We start from the raw sequence: 9,441 nt of genomic DNA, 5'->3' as shown, positions 1-9,441 counted from the left end.
GCGGTTTCCTCGACTTACGAATGTTTCCAGACTTCCGTGGTGCGCTCTTCGACTTACGAAAATTTCGACCTCCAAACGTGCGTTCGGAACGGATTAATTACGTAAGTCGAGGGACCACTGTACTACCTTTCTATGTAGATGCAGATTTTGGCCTGGAGGAAGAGCATTCAAAGATGTAATCCCCCACCTACATTCTAAAGTGGTACAGTCCCAGAAGGACTTCATACTGTGCTTTCCCATCTGTTTGGAATCAAATTTGTTCTTAGGTTCAGTCCATATGATACTGGAATGGCATGAGTCACTTCCTCATGGTCCGGTCTCATACTGCTTAGGTAAAGCATTGTATACTGTATATTCATATATATGGAGTCTATGTATTTGTATATGTGTATGTAAATTATGTATATAAAGTATATGTATGGAGGCCTCAAAAAGTGAGCACGAAGATGTTGCCATTCAAGCCTTTCATATGCCTGGGCCTGTATTTGGATTACCTGACTCCATACCTTCCAGCATATTACAGAGGGAAATAGGGACACTCTAATGTTTTTCTAGCACATTGTTCTCACATAAAGGATCACTGCCTAAAATCCCCACCAGCCACACATTGTCACATAATTTTGATGAAGCCTCTTCTCTGCTTACTAATAATTAATTCTTCAACAGACAATTGCAGATGTTCAATATGAAGGGGGCTTGGTGGCCTTCTGGTTCAGCCCTCTGCTCTGTGCAGGAAACTCAGAGATGTGAGTTTCCTGCACAGGATGGAACTGCAATGTGAGTTTCCTGCACAGCATCCCTCACAGATGGCTATTCGGCGAAGGAGAGCCCATCATTGCATGAGGAAGACTGTTCCAGTATTGGGCAACTCTTACAGTTAGGGGGGAAAACACCCTGATGTCTAGCCTAAATCTGCTTCCTTCTAACTTCAACCTTTGGTTCTAGTCCTACTCTCAGGAGCAACAGTCTTGAACTGGCTTCTGAAGTCAGCAGTCTGTCTGTTGGTATAAGTGGTTATGGGGGATTAGAGGAAAAAGGAAAAACACCATCATTTGATGTCCATGTGCATGCAGTTCCAGGTATGTGCATCGGAGTCAAGCTGTATCTTTCCCACTCCCAAAATGTAACTTCTTGATGCTTTGATAGGAACTGAAACCCAAAGAACTCCAGAATACGTATGTGCACACTAACTTTAAAAAATAATCCTTGCATCTCCCCCAAAATAAGGGCAGTGAGAGAGGCGGTTCCCGCAATTAGTGGGAACCGCCGATATAGGGTTTGCAAGAAGAGAGGGCTTAGCCCGCTCTCCTTGCAGACGGACCCATCAGTCAGCTGTGGGCGGCCAAACCGGCTGCCCACATGACTGCCGGCTCCGTTATGGAGCTGGCGGGGGCTGGGGAGTTTGGCCCCCCCAGAAGCTTCAGCATGCCCTGCATAGCGAGACCCCCAAGCCGGGAGGCTGCATTTAGCATCCCCGTTGGGGGTCTCCTCGTGAGCTGCTGCGGCGCAGAGCCACACTGCAGCAACTCACAAATTTAAAAAAAAAACAGGGTTAGCGAAGCACTCACTCCGCTAAACTCGGCTAAAGGGAGGGGGAAATAGTGGGGTTTGCTGCCGGGAGCCACGCAGCACACAATCCAATCCACCAAAAGCTGGCTAGGCTCCCGTAGCTCGCTTTTAGTGGATCATGAGAATCTCCTCCGACAGTACTAACCAGGGCGCTTTCCAGATTGCACACTACCACAGTGTCACAATGTATCCCGTAAGTGTGCTTCCGCACTACCTGCACTGTCCCTGAGCTGTAAGCAAGATGCCATTCACATTTCCAATGCCTTCTTTCAGATTTTGTTGCTGCGTTGTAGCCCTGTAATGTCACATATGCGTAGCAGGAAAATAGCTGTATTTCCCCGTTGTAGCTTACAATGAATTTCAACTGCCATTTAAAATTGGCACACAAAAACGTTGCCGTTTACACCACTGTTTGCATTGTAAGGCTCGCTAAACCACCCAGGAACAGAGACCAGAAAATAGGGATTCAAAAAATGCCTTATATTCACATTGGGAAGGAGTCGATGTGCCCGCTTCACCATGGAACAATTGACAGTCTACATGGACCATCCCTGTGTCATCATTGCCAGAATCCTTGACAATGGCATCACTAGAGGAAGATGGAAATTCCCTCCCCTTCCCTATACTCATGGAACACTTTTTAACAGAGTTTTTCATGGAACAGTTTGTTTATTGAACACTTTTAATTCGTACAGTCTTTAATGTATTTGCCAGCAATAATATTTTTCCCCTTATTTCACAGATGGATGGAAACTGAGCATTATACAGTTCCAGCACTTAAAAAGGCAAGAAGGGTCTTGAAATGATCACTGTACACCAGAATATGCTTGTACATAGCATCTGAGGGCAGAGATGATCGAGGCAGAATGGTTGCATACAGATATTTTGCCAATTCCTTGCAACAAATGATTCTTTATTTCTTGAAAATAAAGCTCATGCAGACCAGTGCAAGGCCCTTCTGTGAATGGTCTTAATTCTTAAACTGAGGGGTTATGGTTTGTTTATAAAGCACCTGATTTTGTGCTCAGTACTGTGCTGCTGTTGTTTTTTTTAAAAGTCCCTGCTTTTGGCTTAAATTCATAAAGAGTTCATGCCTTCTTTTAAAATGTGAGACAGCAATGTCTCCTTAGCTGGTGCCTGGCAATCCTTTTCATGTGTGCATGTTGTGTTAAAAGCGGCTTTAAATGATCTTCCATCTCATGTTCCTTCCTGCCTATATTTCCTTAAGTGCTTTTGTGTACTATCCTTATTGAGGTTTCCAACACCTGCCAGGTTACTGTTTCCTGCTTTTTCATTTCGCTTGTTCTTGCCCAGCTTGTTTCCTCCTAGCTTAATTAGCAGGCCATTCTGGTGTCCTACAAGGACACACTTCTATTTTTAAGCAGTCCTTAGGAAGTGCTGCTTTTCAGTTCTGTTTCAGCTAGCAAGGGAAGAGCTATCTTCCTTTACACAGCCTGGAGGTGAATTGAAAATTGAAATACTCATAGATGTGAATACAGAATCTTAGTTGTCTAGGACTGATAATTAGCTATTTCTCCCCCCACCCCCAAACAGGGAGCAAGGAAGAAGCTGCTAATTAAAGGGAGAGTCACACTGAAAAGACTCAACAACACTTTTATCAGTCTATACAGGACCAGTTGCTGCTACAATCAGAATTTTTCCTAAATTTGTGCCAGTCCCATAATTTCATCAATGGCTTAAACAGGTCATGTTCTCATGAGAACAATCACGGTTAAAGAGTTAACTGTGATAAGTGAGCCTTGCACGTTGCCCTGGAGCATGCCATGAGAATCCAGAGTTACCAGGCTATCTCTGTTAAATTGCTGAGGTGAACCAGCATTTAACCAACACAGATAACCATGCTGGCTAATCAGGATAGCTCAGAAATTCCAAGTTCTCACAACATGCTCTGCAGGAGCTTGCAGGGCTTGCCAATCACAGCTGTTTAATTCACAGTTGTTCTCATCAAGAGAACACAGCCTCAATAGCCAGAAGAACAAAAATCACTGTTCTTGTGTTGCTGTTATACCTTTCAATAATATATAGTTTAACAATTGGCTGGAAATTAGTTGCCCTATTGGCTGACATCATTATGACATCACCAATCTGTTCTGATGACACCGCAGTCCCAACCGGTAGCTGGCACCGCAGGTGGGTGCTTGGGGAAAGCACCACCACAGCAGGAAGCTGCATTGGGTGGCGGAGAGCAAGTAAGGGCCTGCTCTATTTTTCCTGAAATATCCCGCCCCCTCCCCATGGTGCTGAACCAGTGCATGAACCTCGTTTCATGTACATCCCAAGCTGGGACTCAGTTTCCTGGCCTCCAGAAATCTGCATTCCTTGAAGCAGCACAGATCACATGAAAGCATGAGCCTTTCATATTTTGAAACCTAACAGTTGTGCCATCCAGCCATGGTAATCATTTGGTAATCATTTGTTTCCAAGTCCGTTTTGAAGCTGGAGTGACTGGTCCAAGCTGTGCCTTGAAATACAAAACCAAGCTACAAATGAACAACAGTATCTGCAAACTTTGCCAGAGTACATGAGTCAAATTTTGACTGTTCATTCATTAGAACAGTTATTATCAATGTAACAAATGTGAAATAGCTGAGGAGACTCAACTTAATTCACAGTTTTTAACAAATCACTAAGTTTCAGAAGAGCTGATTCCTGAAGTTAGAGGGTTCCTCCTTTTTATAGCTGCTTCCCTCACAAACACAAAATAATCTTCTGTAGATTTAACTAAGAGTTTAATCAGAAACAACTCCACTTTCTCCTTCTCCTTCCCTTCCCTTTTTCTTTCTTACTCCACCCACCACACTCTCTACAGGATCCCCGCTGGGACAAACTTCTCAACAACAAAACATAAAAGATTACTGGATGGAATACAACACTCCTTCTCCACATACACCCTCACTCACATAGTGTTCAGGTGTTAGATCTGACAGCTGTTAATTGCTCATTTATTCACTTATGTAAGTCAAGCATCTAAGTCTCTGACCTCAAGGTCAGAACAAAAAGGGAAGAAGACTCACAGGAAAGCTAAGAATTTCCCTGCAAAACAAGGACTCATTATATATGGCTAAAACCCACACAAAAGATTTGCTTTGTTTGCAAGAACAATCACCTCCCATTTCCCCAGAATACTGAGTTTAGAGTAACACAATGGGATGTGCAAGTAATAAACATTTTTTAAACATGCTGGACTTAAATGTCTATGAGGAAGCTGCAAAAACAAACTCTGCAGAGCAACAGTTGTATCATATGCTCGTAGGTGGGGAAGTGGAGAAACACTCCATTTTCCATTTCTGGCAGATGTCAAAGAGTGAAATCATACAATATAAGATATAGTGACTGTTCAAAAGCTGATCCCATTGTGGTTCTAATCATGTGGCAGTCTGGTCACTAGAAACCCCTGGTCACCTGGTATGAGGAGCATGTGGACATCTCCTACTTCCTCATATTTCCAGGTAGTTGTGGAAGCATGATAATGTGGCTAATCCCATGGCTGGATGTCACAACTGTTAGGTTCACCATGGTAGTACAACTACTATAGCATGAGTTTTTTTAAGCAACCTTCATATGGAAGGAAGTCAAAACTTTCCACCCCACAGGGGTGCCTTATCAACACTCCACAAAGTTGACTTCTCCTTGAAACAACATTAGCTGGTCCTGAGTAGATTCTCTTTAAACATTTGCATATCTGCTGTAGTAGGGATGACTACAGAGGACTCGCCTGCCAAGTATGTGCATCTAGCTATGACCTAAGGGACTGTCTGTTTTATTATGGTTCATTTTCTTAATTTTTCTTTGTTTTGCCTCTTGCTGTTTCATTGTTCTTGTTTGTTCTTGTGCATGCATACAAAGAAATAAAAAGAGACAAAAGGGCCAATTCATGTGGCAAGCTAGGGTGCCCACTTCTGAGTACATTTGTTTCTAGCAAATTTACTTGTAAGTAGGCATGACAGCATGGTTAGAACCTTGAGTAACAAAGTGATGGCCCAGACTTTGGGAGAAGAACTGTAGGAAATTCAAGATACTTCCCTTCCTATGACAACATCCATAAGTAAATCCCCAATTAGGGAGACCTGAAGGGACAAAGAATAGATGTTTTATATGTCCTGTGAAACACTCATCCTTGGAACAGACATATTCTAATCTATAACCTGCATTGTGAACAAGAGCCAAAGAGGGCAAATTGGGGCTCTTTCCTATGAAAGAAATTAATGTAGGTTGTGCTGAGGCACTCATAGGTTGCAGAATTATCCACACACACTTCAATCTAAGGAGAGAAAATAAAAGTATCAAATCTAGGTGAAAGATCTGAATCCTACCCTTTATTAATGTTAGGGTTGCTCAAAATCCTTTTAAAAAATCATCCTTCCCTTTTGAGAAGTTGTTCCTGACAGGATGAGCAATATTATTTCTAAGCATCAGAATGCCAGCCAATATAAAGGGATGTATTACCTCAGAGTAGGGATGTGCACAGAACCGGTTCGGAGGCCCTTTATGGACCTGTGAACCAGTTTGAATGGAAGGTGGTTCCGCCTGTTCAAAGGTGGCGGGGTGCTACATAAGGGTGAGGGAGGGTACACTTACCCCTCCCGCCGCTCTTCCCTGCCAGCGCTCCGTTTTTAGTAAGTCCATGTATCTGATGCACCTGTGCACACTGGCATAGGCGTGCACACATGGTGCACGTGGCGGGGGTGGCTGAAAGATGGGTGTGATGTGTGCATGCCCATGCAGGTGTGTCAAATACTTCCAGATATATCCAGCAAATGGGGGCAAACGAGGCAGCAGGGAGGTATGCTGCTGCCCCATTGACTTCCTAAAAATGGAGCAATGGCAGGGGAAGAGCGGTGGGAGGGGTAAGTGCACCAGACCCCACCCTTAAAGCAGCACACACACCCCATACCTTCGAGCCTCTCCTGCCCAGTTCCGTGCACATCCCTACCTCAGAGTATAACTGCACAGCTTAGATGCCCACTCTCCATAGCAGCTTACTTTTGAAGTCTAGATGAGGGTACACAGCTTGATGACCATCTGCTCTGTTGCTTCCTGTTGTATTTTATCTAATAAACATTTATGTTTTGTGATTTTAGAAGTTTGTCCCAGTGGGGATCCTGTAGGGAGTATGGGGGGTGGAGTCAGAAAGAAAAGAGAGGGAAAGGAGAAGGAGAACAAGTTGTTCTAGTAAGAACTAATCTGCTTACTTCCCTTTCACTATCCGTACAACTGGACTAAATTTGGTCCAAATCGTTTAGGCTGTTCACAAGTCATGCATCTGCCATCTTGAACTGGTGGATGAATAATCACAAACTATGCATTTGAGTTGTCCCTATATGTCCCTACAACTGTACCAAATTTGGTCCAAATTGGTTCCTACTTGCACCTCAAATGTTCACATGTCTGCTATCTTGAAAAAGGGTGGATGACATCATTACAAACTACGTCCTTGAACCATCCCTATGTATCCCTACACCTGTAGCAAATTTGGTTGAAATCAGTTAGGTGGTTCACAAGTTAGCCCAATTGTGCCTCAAATGTTCACCCGTCTGGCATCTTGAATGGCAGTGGATTACATCATTGCAAGTGACACCGTTGAGGTGTCCCTGTGTGTCACTAACTACAACTGTATGAAATTTGGTTCAAATCAGTTAGGTGGTCTATGAGTCAGCCCTCTTGCATCTCAAAAATTCATATGTCTGCCATCTTGGATCAGGATGGATGACATCATCACCAACTACCCACTGAAGTTCCCTATGTGTCACTCACCACAACTGTAGCAAATTTGGTTCAAATTGGTTAGATGGTCCACAAGTTAGCCCACTTGCACCTCAAATGTTTACGCATCTGCCATCTTGAATCAGAGTGGATGATATCATCACAAACTATGTCATTGAGACATCCATATGTGTCCCTACAGATGTAGCAAATTTGGTTCAAATTGGTTAGGCGGTTCACAAGCTAGTCCACTTCCTTCTCAAATGTCTACACATCTCCATTTTGAATTGGAGTGGATGGCAGCATCACAAACTATGCCATTCAAGTGTTCCTATGTGTCCCTACAACTGTGCCTGATTTGGTTCAAATTGGTCCAGGCATTGCAAAGTTGATAGAGGGGGACAGACACAGATGGACAGACAGACACATGGAATGCTGAGTGATCTCATAAGCCTACTGAAAAGTAGACTAAAAATGGAGTTGTTTCTGAATAGTTAGACCAAGTTAAGACTACGTGTTTATAAAGGAAGCAGCTATAAAACTTATGGTGGTGAGATTTGAACCAGCTATGCATGTGAGCCTGCAAAGCTTGTGAAAGTTCTTGCATCTTTCTTTCATTGCACTACTGGGCCTATATTGGTTTTGGTAGTGCTACTAGTGAATATTGTATGGAATAAATATAACCCTTTGAAATAGTATTGTAACCCTTTGAAGTTGTACTAGGCTATGACACTAGGGATTTGTGCAGAGAGCTACTGCTTTAGGGTTAACTGTTCGGTGGTTTATTTTTCTGTGCGTAGGAGGATACACTTCTAAGTTCTTCCTTTCTTAATTGGTTTTTAAGTGGATTTTGGCAGGCAGGATTCCTCAGAGTATGTGTAGCCCATGGGAGAAATGCCCATTTCAATGGGACACATCTGTATAATCAAACTGCTGCCAAGGTCATTTCCTGTGCAATGCTGGTTTTAATCTTCTGTTCCTCCTCTGAACGTAAATTGTCAGGATCCTGTGAGGTGACTCTTCTTAGCCCAATTGGGGTTATGCCTAGTCTGCGAATACTATGACATTATGTCCAGGACTACGTGTAATGGGACATACTCTGCTGTTCTGTACTGTCTGGGAAGATCTAGGCCATGGGAAATTTAAAATAGCACCTGTTATATAAGAGCTGTATTGTCTTTACTAATGCCTAGAGTACAGAGACCTCAGATGCTGTTTGCTCTGCCTGAGATTTCTCTCCCTTATTCAAAAATGACCAAAATTGGGATGAGGGGGAGCGGTATACAGGAGGGGTTTGCAGGACCCCTGAGGGTCCAAGATGTCTCTTGCATTCTGCACACACGGTGAATCCAGCAGCACAATCACTGTCAGTGAGAATTGATGCCACCAAGAGTCAGGGATGGGGTGGAGCTTTTCCCTTCTCAGCAACCGAATCCACAGTGCTCTCCTTTTCCCTAGAGGTGCAAATGGCAACCGTTTAAGGACACAGGAAAAACTATAAAGAGTTGTCCTCTAGGGATGTGCACAAACCTGTTCAGAGGTCCTTTTACAGGCCTCCGAATAGGTCTGAAAGACTGGCAGTTCGGCTGGTTCGAAGGCAGGGGGGATAACTTTAAGGACTGGGGAGGGTGCACTTACCCCCCAGCCCGGCTGCATTTCCCCCGCTGGTGCTCTCCTTAAAAATGGTCCGACTGGGTGGCAGCGTAACTCCCTGCCACCCCATTGCCTCCTGGGATCGGAAGTACCCAGCATGTATGCGCATGTCAGGTGCATGTGCGCACGCCCGATGTGCACATGCACCCCGGATAATTCCGGTCTGAGGAGCTAACAGGGCAGCAGGGAAGTACACTGCTGCTCCACCGGACTGTTTTTAAAGAGAGCACCAGCAGGGGAAACATAGCAGATTGGGGGTAAGTGCACCCTCCCCTGTCCTTAAAGCGATTCCCCCCCACCTTTGAACCAGCAGGTGCTGGTTCCATGCATAACACTATTGTCCTCAGCAGTGTGCGTGTGTGTGTATGTGTGATGCTAGGGCTGGGCAAAATCATCTGAGCCCAAAAGTGATTTCTTACAGTGACCAGGACTTTGATTGCCTGTTCTCCCTCTCCCCGAGCAATCTCCAGACTTATTCAGTGGCTATGAGGGATG

The 9,441-nt window shown here is 44.2% G+C and overlaps 1 long non-coding RNA gene across 1 annotated transcript; it reads left to right on the top strand.

Moving 5' to 3' along the window:
- Positions 1-1,000: 1,000 nt before the first annotated feature.
- LOC128322679 (uncharacterized) lies at positions 1,001-2,516 on the top strand. The gene is made up of 2 exons (XR_008305879.1): positions 1,001-1,079; positions 2,312-2,516. It is a non-coding gene; the product is annotated as an uncharacterized LOC128322679 (long non-coding RNA).
- The last annotated feature ends 6,925 nt before the right edge of the window (positions 2,517-9,441 follow it).

Source organism: Hemicordylus capensis, chromosome 4 (genome assembly GCF_027244095.1).
Source record: "Hemicordylus capensis ecotype Gifberg chromosome 4, rHemCap1.1.pri, whole genome shotgun sequence".
Taxonomy (NCBI): domain Eukaryota; kingdom Metazoa; phylum Chordata; class Lepidosauria; order Squamata; family Cordylidae; genus Hemicordylus; species Hemicordylus capensis.
Note: the sequence above shows the minus strand (reverse complement) of the source record. Positions and strands in the feature narration are given on the sequence as shown.